The sequence below is a fragment of the Typopeltis vanoorti genome, chromosome 3, assembly GCF_054136105.1.
Source record: "Typopeltis vanoorti isolate ZY-2024b chromosome 3, IOZ_Tvanoo_1.0, whole genome shotgun sequence".
NCBI classification, from domain to species: domain Eukaryota; kingdom Metazoa; phylum Arthropoda; class Arachnida; order Uropygi; family Thelyphonidae; genus Typopeltis; species Typopeltis vanoorti.
Window position 1 is genome coordinate 89,091,846 of NC_143551.1, and position 13,638 is coordinate 89,105,483.

Below are 13,638 nucleotides of genomic sequence, written 5' to 3' on the forward strand. Positions count from 1 at the left end.
GGAGGAAAAAACAAACGTACTATGCTAAAGGAAATGAAATATATTGTGCTAAATCACACATATAAAATTAATAAAATTGTAACATAAATGAATTTATCACAAAGGAAAATTATGATTATTTCTACATGGTATCTCCACATTATATACTTGTGGCATAATATTTTTTTTATAAATTGTAATGCTGAAGCAATCAAAATTAAGAATTTGACATTTAAAAAAAATCAATTATTTAGACCACTCTTTATACAGATTTTAATGTCACTGATTTGCATTACAGATGAATCTAAATATCTCTATATTGCAATGTTGATCGATTGATAGGGCCTCTGCTACTAATGGCTCACGCAAAAAGTTAAGCAAGTTTGAGCATGGTTAGTATTTGGAAGGAATCCAATCGTTCGATGCTATTGGCACACTCTCCCTCAATGAGTCTTTGGATTCCTTGGAGGTGTCACATAATAATAATGATAATAAATCTGTGAACAGATGAGCCAGCTATCTCACACTGCCAACGTCATAGTAGGATCGATATAATTTTACTGAAACGATCAATTATATATAATATTTTGTTAAAATGATTCTGCGTGGCAAATAAGAAGTATGTAATTTGCACTGTTTTGTCTAAGAGATACAGTAGAAGAAGCTAAATCCATTGGCATAGTCCTGAGTCGTCCTGAGCATTGATATAAATATGAGCACTCAATATGCTTCACAAAAATACAGTCATTTTTGTTCGTAAGACAGAACATTTATTTTTCAAGACTAAATTTTTATCTCGCTGTTTAAATACCATCAAGATCATAAAAATCTTATGCACTAATATGGACATGAAAGTCCCTTTGCACTGAAAATGCATCCTCTATGACAATATTTTTGTTTTATTTTTCCAAAGCAATCTGTTAATTTTATGAATACAACAGTTTCATATTGCTCTATTATTATTATTATTATTATTATTATTATTATTATTATTATTATTATTATTATTATTATTATTATTATTATTATTATTATTATTATTATTATAAGAGAGACCTACAGGGAGTCAGGAACTTATCGAGGGAGGCCACATATTACACACATCAGCTATAATACTTATTTTTGAATTCATTCACACTACTTACACACACAATATTCAATATCAATCCATTTCATCATGCACCACCCTATGAGAGAAAAATCTAGCCCTCATCCCCTTCTTAGTGGAATTCATTCTCAGCTTCCAAAGATGTCCTCTTGTCCTTTCCCCATCCTCGATAAAATGAAAAATTCCATCAACTGAGGTTTGCAGGTCTCAATCATATCACCCCTCTTTCTCCTGTTTCCAAGTGTATGCATTCTACAAATTCTCAATCTGTCTTCATAATCAGTATTCCACAATCCAAATATCATTTTTATCACTACACACAATAGGCTTATCAAGACGTTGTAAAGAGGCAAAATGGCATCCTTATCTTTAATGTTAAAGTTCGTTTCAGCATTGCAATTATCTTTTGAGTTATATTTGCCATCTTTGCTATATGACCCTTGAACTTCGACTTGCTGTCTACTAACAATCCACGATCCCTAGTCTGATGAGATTATTCTAGCATAATCCTACCAATATAATAAGACAGTGGATATTTAATCATGCCAAAGCATGCCTTTACATTTACTAACATTGAATTGACATCCATTTTCCCATGTCCATATTTACAATCTATTTAGGTCATTCTCCAAGTACTGCATATCACCAGCATTCCTGATTACTTTACCTATCTTTGCATCATCAGCCTGCAAATATCTGTATGTCGCCTGTCAAATCCTTCACAATATCATTGATGTAAAGATTGAATAACAGTGGATCAAGGAGTGATCCTTGAAGTACACTATCGGTTACCTTAAATTTTTGTTTCACATCCCCCCCCACATACCACTTTTTGATATGTATCAGTCAGATATCCTCTTATTCCACTCTAATATTTTATGATCCAAACCCATATTCTCCAATTTATGCAACAGTCTTCCATGCTGTATTCTGTCAAAAGTCTTAGCAAAATCTAAAAGCATCATTTTTAGCCATTTCTATTGTCTAACTTCATTATTATAGAATGTGAGCAAGTTGCTAAAACATGATCTTCCCTTAGTAAACCTATGCTGTTCATTGCAAAGTAGGGATCCACTCTCAACTCATTTCTGAATACAAGCCCTAACCATTTTTTTCAAAATCTCCACTGCAACTCCTGAGATAGATACTGATTGGTCGATAGTTAGATACATCAGTGTTTGCACCATCCTTATACAATGGGATTGCCATACATTCTTTCCACTAGTGTGGAAATTTTCACTTCTCCAATACTATTGAAGCACATATAATAGTTCCACAAGTACGTGTATTATAATTGCGAACCTTCAAAAAACAAGAGCATGAAAAGTAAGGCATAAGGCTTCCAAGGTCTCAAAAATAATTCTCGATATTTCATGAAGGAAGCAAAAGAAATTGTGGTTATGTGCTGATGACTCATATATTGCTACTAGCTTTTATTAAATTAGTTGTGAACTTTCCTAAAGTGCAACAAAACGTATTTAACTAAAAAAAAACAAAATTAGAGCAGGTCTATGTAGCCCACGTACATGTTGTTTGTACCCCTATAGCACTAGGCCGCCCGAATAAAAATCATTCTAAGTACGATTCCAATAGCCAACTATAGAAACTTTTTCTAAGCCTTTCTTAGACTGGTTCCTGTTCTTTAGAACGAGGAAGAGTGTTTACTACCTGAAAGTTGGGTTATTTCTTCCCGAAATTACAAGAAAATCAAACGTAAAACAGAACACTCAATCTCCATCATTAGCAAGTCTGAGATAGGCTATCACGATTTTATACAATAATATCTATTGAGTTAGGGACCAAGAGATAACAGCACTTGTTCGCTGTAATCTCTTCACCAGATTCCGTTTTTAATTAGTGATAATCTTGAGCTAGCTATCTCAGAATTGCTAATAATGGAGATTGACTGCTCCTCGGTTTTTGAAACTTACACAGGGCTAAAACGGATTAGTTTGCTCCCCATGGGAAATAAAAGGCATTTAGCTGTTTTTTTGAAATGTTAGCGCTGGTAGGTCCACCTTATAAAATATTGATATATAAATAAATTAATATCTCCTTCATTATTAAACAGATTTAGCAAAAGGCCATGGAGAGCTGCTGTGAACAAGTCACACATCATCTCCCCCCAATGCCAAACGATGTTTGTACTGGTGTTTTTCACACCGTTCCTGAATTGTAAATGATTGGAAAAGGGTGATTCATCGGGAAAAGGTGATGCGTCAGGATAAGTGTGATCGCTTCCAAATATTCCACTCTGATGGTTGTGCTTGGATTTGGAGATTTCCTGGGGACGGTTCCGGCATGACCATCTTTGCGAATGTCAAGTTTGGTGAATGTCTGGTAACGAAATGGAAGTGTTTCAGTTGGATGGGGATTGGTCTATTGGTGGACATGCCCAAAACCATGACGTCTGATAGTTTCCAACACTCTGAAAGTACTTCTGCAGCAACCCTTGCATATTTTAGCACGACAGTACTCCGTGCCATACTCCACTGCTGGTCCAAGTAATGTTCCACAAAGTGTTGGACTGGCCTGCTCAGAGTTCAGACTTCAACTCCATCGAACATCTTTCAGACTAATTAGAACGCCAAATTCTCTCCAGACCACAGCGCTCGTATGGCCATCAGCAATAGAGTAGCTTTGCGTGAGGAATGGAAGAATTTTCTGTTGCAGAAATTGATTGAAATATTCCACGGAGGGCAGTTACTGTCATTCAGGCCAAAGTGGTCACATTCGGTACTAGAAATGTAATTAAAACGCATTTTTTTTACCACCACTAGGACAACTAGGTGTCCAAATACTTTTGTCAACATAGTGCATCGGAGCCTGCGTAACTCAGTGGATGTGGCGTTTGCATACCACGGCGCTTGGTCGCACGAAGGAAGACTTGATTTCGAGTCTAGTCGGCGACTAGAGGAATATTTTCTAAGCCTTTTTTCGACCGGTTCCCGAGTTAGTTGATCTCTTGCACTGGCAAGCGGGTTTTTCGACCGTAGAACCCAGATTATTTCAGACATTAAATACGAGTGTAAGGGTCAGGGACTACGAGATGGCGGCACTTGTTGAGCCGTCACTCTTCATTGCATGCCGCTTAATTAGTGATAGCCTTGGACAAGCTATTTCTGATTCGGTACCAGTAGAGATTGAACTGCCCACTCAGTCTCCAAAAATTAGATAGGGCTAAAAACGGCCTCGCCTACTCCCTATATATACGGGAATAAAAAGACGTTAGCTTATTTTTTTTACATAGTGCATATTAAAAGAATAATTAAAAAAGTCAAACCTGGTTGTGCATTTTGAGAATGCACATATTGACCAATGAATTAAATACCTTTCTGCAGATGTGCGCAAATGACTTATGCAGTTCATATGCAAAAGACTTGGTCAGGTGCCTCAAAATGTGTACTAAGTAAATATTTAGGAATGATGGTGGCAGTAATCCCAATAGAATTGATCACAGTGAGGAAAACAAAGGATCTTTCGGAGTTCGATAAAGGGCTTCTTGTAGGTGTCCATCTGGCTGCAGCCACGATATTGAAAACAGCAGACTGATTGGTTTATCAAAAGGTGAGATATCCCTGTGTTTTTCCCGGTTTAATCTGTGGGAAAATAAATTGCATTGCTTGTCTAAGGGGTGCAACTCTCTCCTAAAACAGTCCTTCAGGAACGAGATCGCTGTCGTCTGAGAAGGTTTTTACGAACCAACCGAACTTCCTATTGGCCTCTGCAATTGATCGAAGTATTTAATGAAGGCTGCTCCAAATCTATATCTCACCAAATTATGCATAGGGAATTGAAGAGTATCGGTATTGGAAGTCGCGAAAGGAGTTCCAATATGGTATTAAATAAAAGTTTCTAATTCAGTGACCGGTATGTGTAGTAATTCTGAGCCTAACTTGATTGAGGCGAAGGTATAATAAGAGAAAGGTGTTGAGAGTGAAATTAACTAGTGTGAAAGTAAATTTGTATATTCACTAGCCAAAAATGAGACATGAATAAAACAGATTTTGAAAGATATTAAATTAAAATTATGAAATCTAAATTAAAAATGGAACAAAAACTTGAAATGTATACAGGGTCAGCAAACGATAGTGTTCTAGAAGTTTCGTGGGAATGGAATCGTCGTTAGAATGATAAAGAACGCAAATCTAAGCGTGTAAGCTTTCCCTGCGGATTAAGATTTATGCACCACGAGGAGTTTGGTTGGATTGTTCGAGTATAACTGCGATAAAAGTGTTTTGTTTATTTGCTAAGAGGACAATATTATTTTTTTTCCTATAGATTCGGAACATCATACTTTGTTCTTCTAATTACTCTTTTAATATAAATTTAAAAAAATTACATTAACTCGATGTAAAACTAGTCTTTGACTAGAAAATAAGGGACTCCATCATCAAATTAGTCTTGTTATTTTTTGACATGAAAGAATATTTGAGATGTTTAAAAAGTATTTACCAAGTAGATAGAGGAAACAGCAGCTAGCATGATAAATCCGAATAAGATAATCAGAAATGCTTTTTAGATGTAGAGTCATGAGTGGAAATTATTGCCTGAATCTGTTGCAAACGCTGAGTGAATAAATTTAATATTTAACTTAATGGATATATATTGCAGACAGTACTCTTATGGGTCTGTACATTCTATAGAGATTTGTTGCAATAGTAATGTGTTGTAACTTTTCTTTTAATGACTGTTGAAATGTTGTAGCAATAATAAGATAAGTCGCTACATAACTGGAGGACCTCCACGTAGCCTAAGAAATGGGAAGAACCGACTCATTCCAAATGACAGCACTTTCTCTTCGCAATCCTCATTACAAGATTTGAATGCTTGAACAACATGATGAACAGTAATGGACTTTTAACTTGGGACTTATACAACCACATTTATTCTGTCTTTGCTAAAAGTAGATAGTAGACGATATGTCATTATGTTAATGATACCGCAATATTATATATATCGCTAGCTGAAGTATTCCATTTTTTCAGGCAATAAAGATGTGGTAACGGAACTAACTGGTTTTACCAGCAAATGAACCAGGGGAAACAGCCTGAAGTTGGATGCCTCAGTGAAAACGATTATTATTATTTTTTTAATTGAAGTCCTTCTAAATAAAAAAAAAAATAATCGTTTTCATCTTATCATTAGGCATTTACTATGATAGAAAGGTATATTGTCGTCATAGCTTCTGGATCCTATTCACTATTTCATAACCAAGGAATCCAGGCGACCAGATCTGTTCGCAATAGTCTAGATGTGGTCTTATTAATGCCTTATAGAGTGGAACAATAACTTTCTTATCCCTTCTTGTCAGTATGGTCTTCAACAACCATGTAATTTGATGTGCTGTGTTTGGCAACCTTTGCAATATGCCCTCTACTTAAGTTTTCATTAACCATGAATCTTGGACTCTCCCCAACCCCTCTCCACCTACTTCGCTGAATCAAAATATAGTAGGTGACCTCAGAAGTTTCTAAGAAGAAACAGTGATTTACTATTTATATGAATATAATTAGTTAAAAACAATATGAACAGACAAATAATATATATTAGTCTCAATAAAACTTACAGTTAAGGGATGTTTTACTCTTTATATAAAAAGCAACATCTGAATTTCTTATTATTTATCAGATCATTGCAGTAATAAGGTCAGTTTGTTCTATTTCCTGCTTAAAGAAAACAAAAAAATATAAATAATGGATGGTTGAGGATAGATTTCTAAATGCACGAATAACTATCATGTAATTTGTAACGGAAATCATAGAATCGATCAGCCATTCGTTTTCTATTTAAAAAAATAAAAACTTTGTTTCTCTTCCTCATCTCATTACATCAATTACCTAGTCAAACAACAACAAAAAATTTTTCATGTTTTTTTTTTTTTTAATTGGGGTAAATTGCAGTAATTGGAGCAAAGAGATACTAGCATAAAAGGAATAAGAGTAAAATAAAGTTGCCCATGTTATGTCAGAAAATAAAAATGTTTAAATACTTCAATAAATGTAAGACAAATCATTAACAGTGATTATTTTTATAATTATGTGGAAGTAAAATTTTGATAATTTCGGCATATTTTAAAATTGACTTCCTTAAAATTTATATACTGAATACATCTTACAAATTAAACAATTTATCAGGTAGAAACTTAGTTTCCGGTTTTTTTTTTGTTTTAGGAATTGCTTAAAGATCGGTGATTTTTTAAAAAAAAATACTGTATTAATTATTTCAGATATTATGACATTTTTGTTGATTCACGATGATACAGTTAACAATGCCCAAACTAAAAAAAAAAAAACATTATTTCTCGACAATTAACTAGATGCATTGCACTGTTTGTTGTTTCCATGCTTGCTTAATAATCTAGCAGTAGATATGTAGGTGTTTGGAGTTGCGGAGGTTCCATCAGTTGTTTAAAGCAATAAGATACCATTATTGTATAGAATATGATTAATTGGAGTTTGAGCATGTATGTAACGATTATCTTCAACGTTTATATTTCAGATATACTTAATTTAATATTCTTGGAATTTTCCAAATCAGTTTTGCTTTTCTAACTTTGAAATGAAATAAAATAACTCCATGGCTATGCATTTGCAACGTATCTTATTATGATTGAAAAGTAACACAGAGAAATTTTCAAATTATACACCGTCTTTAATGTAACTTTGTTATATATTAATATTGGCTGAATGAATATATTTTGACTGTCATATTAATTCTTTATCATATTACACTTGTTGCAAAATTATCACAAGGAACAGGCCTCTCATTTCAAAGGATCTCCATTCGAATGCGACTGAGAATGTAAACTTTTTCTATGCCTTTTTTGACTGAACTGTTATGGTAAACCCAATATAAAAACTCACCATAATAAAAACTGGCGAAAGAACTAGATGATGTAATTAAACATTTGTTATTAAATTATTCGCGCTAGAATATTCTGCTGAAACCTTTCATTTGTAATCTTGCCATTTTAGTAGTTTAAGATAATCTCTATAAGCTCGGAAAGTATTAATTTGTCTAGGGAATAAATTGTTTATAATTCTGGCAGAAGTAGACTAAGGTTATGAGGCCAGCGTATTATGGATGTTAATTATATGTGTTTTTCTGGTCGACTTTCTATGTAAAAAACTAGAGTTTTCAGCCGGGAAACTCTGCCTATCTTCGTATTACACTTGCTGATATCTTCAGTTGAACAACTCATAAGAGTTCTTCGAATCCTAGACATTGTTAGAATCAAGGTCTTTCAAAAATGTCATCAGTGTTAGTTACATAAAAGGTCTCAAGGAGACACACTAACTTTCACATGGTCCTGATAGGCTTCAGATCCTTGGATTTTAATGCAACTTTCATCACGACTAAGATGACAGAATTATTATCGATTTCTGACATTTTAATAGAACTAATAATTTCGATAATGGTTTTCTTAGCAGTAATTTCCTAATAATGTGAGCCTCCGTAGTTCAGTCGGTATAGACGAAGCCATTTGGTCGGAATGACCTGTTCGAATCCCATCATTGATGTGGGGAACCTTTATCTGGTCTCTTTCGACGAAAGATGAGTTAGTCATTCTCATACGGAGGGAGGTTTTCTTTTACCCGGAAACTTGGAATTTTCCTCCCCCAGAACAGGCAAACCGGTCCTATGAACACGCGCATCTACAGATATAGGACACACCGGGAGGCATAGGGCCAACCACCTTATCCTCAAGTTCCGGTTGCGAAGTCCAAGAATACTTGGAAAGGTCGTGGGTTCTTAAGTGCCTGCTAGTACCAGTGATATGATAGGAATTTCCGTAATATTCAATAATTGTTAGAAAATTAATTGCTTCTGTATATACTACTGTACGTGTGTGATATGTGTCTTTCATCAATAGCAGTGCAACACTGCGACAGATTCTTTTGCATGAATACGAAGTTATGTTTCATTTCTCTCCGAATGTTGGTTTCAAGATTGTGCTCAAAATTATTATTTCCGAAATTATGATGGAATGTTTAGAAATTCTTTTTTGATGTTCTAATGAATGTAGCAATTGGGAATCATTCACGCAGTTGTCTTTTACTAGGATAACTCCACGCAAGTAGAGATTCCTTCAATTTCAAAAGTTGACTCGGCTAGATTTATGATTGATACAGCAAAGGTTGCGAGGCCACTTACGTTACTGTTAACTGCATGCGTGTTCCAGTTAGGCTGATTGTGAATGAAAACCGGAGTTCTGAGGAGGAAGAAAAAACAAAAAAACTGAGCACACTGGCATTCAAATGAAAAGTCTCTTATAAAGGATATTTTCGTATTTATAAAGGATTGGAATCTAGGAAAAATCTTCTTTTCTTCACTAAAGCTTCAGATGGGGTGGACATCTTACAGATGAAAATTATTATAACACTAATTCTTCATGATACATAGTTTTCCCTCTTGCTTATGTGATAAATTTGCATATAACATATCTAAAAAAATGAATGATGATATTATTGGATACTTACAGTGGTCCATCAGTAATCATTACTCACCAGAAATTATCAGTTTTCAAGTATATACGTTAACTGTATAATATTTCAAATTTTTCGTGTTTGAGACTAGATTACAAGAATTCTTAAGACAGCATTTCTCAACTTTTCTAATGATGCAGTCTGATTAAACTATAAGAATTTTTTTTCTGAGATGCACCAAAATTAAAAAAAAAAATTGTAGCAGAAGCAGATTGCAAAAATAGCATTTTCTTCTTAAAGCTACTGGCTACACGCAATTAAAAAAATCCATTTTTGAAAAAACTTTCACCATTCTGTTATACTACAATTTTTACACCCCGAAAAGAACAGCTAAATTGAATCTACTGTATGGCTTTCAACATATAACTATTATTAAGGGGTAGATGACTGAGATAATCTCTCAAAGCTGACTCACTCTTGTCTGGCTATGATGACGTCAACTTGAGCAGCATACTACGAGATAATCGAAACCTTAAAGGAGTTGCGAGTAAAATATTCATCAAAATGTAACCGTTTTAGAGAAAATAAATAAGAATTTAAATATACGACATACTTAAATATAGAAAAGTTGGTGGGGTAAGATGATGTTATGAAGGCAAATCATATATGAAACTTATGGAAACAAGATGATGCATGATACTGGGTTTCTTTAAATATTCTCTCTTTTTTAATATAAACTTTATGAATCGCTATTGTAAAATTAATGAAAAACTTTTATAAACCATCGTTTATACTTGATCATCCTATTACGAAGATTAAAATTTTATTTTCTTCCTTTCTTCTTAAAATTTGCCGAAGTAATGAAGAATTGAATACCGATAATTTTCCATCGTTAATTACTTTGCTCTACATGATTTAATACCTACTGCATAGTGAGTTTATTTTTTGAAAATTAACTTCTTCCTTCAGCAAAAAATAAATTAAAAAAATGCTTTTTTTGGCACGTTTGTTGTACGTGTTTGAATTTTTTTAAATCTAATAAATATAGGGAAAATTCTCCCAAAAAATCCAAGGCTCGTTGTAAAGTTCTATATCTTTGTTGAGCAAGAAAATGAAAGTTAGCAAAAGAATATGATTATCTTAAAATGAATATAAAATATACTCATTAATTCGGCAACTGATAATTAATATTTACATGCGAAAAAATTATATAATCCATATTTAATTTTTGCAAGTGAATACAAAATGAAAAATTCTTTGCAACTTTCAAAGCATATTCATGAAAAGTTGAGCGATTAGTTAGAGGCTAGGTTCTGGTAGTCTCTGCTCGAGGCTTTATCTTCTGATGTCTACAAAGAGTGAACTATGATTGGTCCATAATGTTATGACGTCATAGAAGTAGTATTATACAGCCATTAGTTGTTGTGTTAAAAGTTGGTAATACATGGTATCGAGAGTATTTATAAGTGCTAATATAACGCACCCATTATTTGAGGATATTCAGAAATTGGAAAGGTGTGTTTAAGCAGGTGTTCAAAATTTGGTCTCTTGATTTCAAACTCCATCAACGAACACAATAGGTATAGTAGGCAAGTTTTTTGTGTTGTTTTTAATTTTCTTTTGTTCATTCCCAGCATATATAATATCACTGCCAATATATTTAATATTTTAATACTAACTTTTATATTTGATTTCATTTTTAGGCAGAATACAAAGCACAGTCGTGGAAAGTGAATATATATATTTTGACCATTCAAGTCCTAACAGAGTAAAGAGGCATTGCAGCAATTACGCACTCATGGCGAGTGAAAGTGCTCCTATTAATTTAGAAAAAGTAAAAACCGAAGATAATGAGGTACCAGAGCTGCTTGGTGAAGATGTTCAATTGTCCAATCCGTCAGACAAGTGCAGAAACGTTCACTTAAACGGTAGAGGATTCCCTTCAATCCAGCAAAATACCAATTTATTTCTAAAACTGAAAACGGGCATTGTGAAGAAAAGAACTATATCTTCCTCTGATGATTCCTGTTCTCGATATCTTCATAATCTCAATAAAGTGAACAAAGACAGGAATCCCAACAGTCCTCAAAGAAACAAGAAAATATGTTCTTCAACAGAATCGGAAACTCCAAAAGAACTACAGTGTATGATGTGTTGGCAGTTAGTGAATAATGCTGTACTTAGTCGTTGTTGTGAGAACAGCTTTTGTGATAAATGTATACAAAACGCGATTACAGAAAGTGGAAGGCAAGAATGTCCGTATTGCGAAGAGCAAATTCTCCATCAAAAGACATTTATTCCTAATGTGAATTTACGAATGGTTGTAATGAGATACATACATGAAAGCAGTTTAGAATCACGATCAAATGATGAGCAAAAATCGTGTAGTGAAACAACAGAAATCACAAGAACCGATTCCGAAATTGATTCTACTGCTTTCACTGAGTCAACTTCTCAGGAACAGATCTCAAAAGGTTCGGATGAATGCTCTTCTGCTAGTGATCATTTGGAATCGTTATCGGAATATGCAGGATGCTTACAAACAGATATGAGCAATCTGGCGACATCAGGTGCTACTGGCTCACAAATGCAGTGTTCTAGTTATAATTATTCCACAGCATTTCCACAAAACAATGCAACAGAGTGGTCATCATATAACAGCCAGTTCTGGAGTTCGGACTACTCTTATTATTATTCTTATGGCACAGTTAATACTCAATCGGCTGATTATTACAATTTCTACAAGCCCAGTAATGAAAATAGTGTTCAAACTAATTACTATGATTATTATGCGTACAATTACTATAACAACCCATCATACTATGGGACACAATCCGATTCTAGATTGCAATATAACGTTCCACAGATCAATGAGTATACTTCCTCTATGACAAGTAGCGATTTCAGTAGGCATCGTTCTAATAATTCACATGACTTAAATTATAAAGTGAATGGCAGTAGGCGGTCCACAGAAAGGAAGAGGTCACACCATGGAAGTTGTGACCGCCATCGTAGAAAGAAACATAGAAAAAGTTGAATCATAACTTTACTAGGAGTGTGCTTTTATCTTATGTGTGTATTTTTGATAAGCTTTATGTTTAACGAGTCGTTATAATTTAACGTAACGAAACTAAATTGTGAATTCTTACCTTTAGTGTTATTAAACAAGCGTTGTTAATTCCAAATTTGTTTCTGTGCGAATATTGTATACATAAATCCAGTTGACATTCCTATAAATCCAAAGCAGCAAATCATATGTAACATTGATATTAGAACACAAATGGAATCTAAATGATATATATCAGTTAGATTCTATATATATACAACATACAGTATCAAGAGTCATACTCTTATTTAACCAAAGCAAAAATTTGTCATTAATAAATTTCTCTTAACCTAATCAACGGAGAAAAGCAGAACTATTATGGTAAATAGGCACTGTAGCCTATTTTGATAACAAGCAGCATTTGTTTTGTTTTCTCCAAGCTATCACTTCAAAGAGACTTTATCTCTTTTGATTGTTATTTGAGAATTTCGTGGGTTACAAGAGCTTTGCTGCAAAGAAAGAAAATTTTGGGGGGTTCTGTTTATTTTCAAATAAAATTTAAAAATTTCCTAGCGTGCTTTAAAAGAAATACTGAATTCATAATAAAAACTGCTTTTAGATATTTGGAAGGATACCAGTATCTGCTTGGACACAATTAAAAATCAGTACTAATAACAAATTATATCATAATTCAATGTACGAAATTTGAAGAGAATGGCAATCGCTAATTCAGATAGCCATTGTCACTTCTGACGATATAATATAAAGAAATAGAATTAGACCAGTTATTAAATGAAAGAAATTTTAAAATAGCTGTAATTACTGAAACAAAAAAGAAATTAAAAGGAACTATGAGAACTGAAATTTTTAATGTGAGATACAGTGGAGTCGACAGAGACCAAAGAGCACAAGCAGGAGTCATGATTTGGATTCATAACTCCCTTTCAAAACAGTTAAAACATTATAAATTATGGAATGAAAGAATAATAGAAGCTAGAATAAAAATAGATAGAGGCTATTTAACAATAATTGGTTTATATGCCCCAGAAGAAGGAAGAGAACAGGATAATATTGAT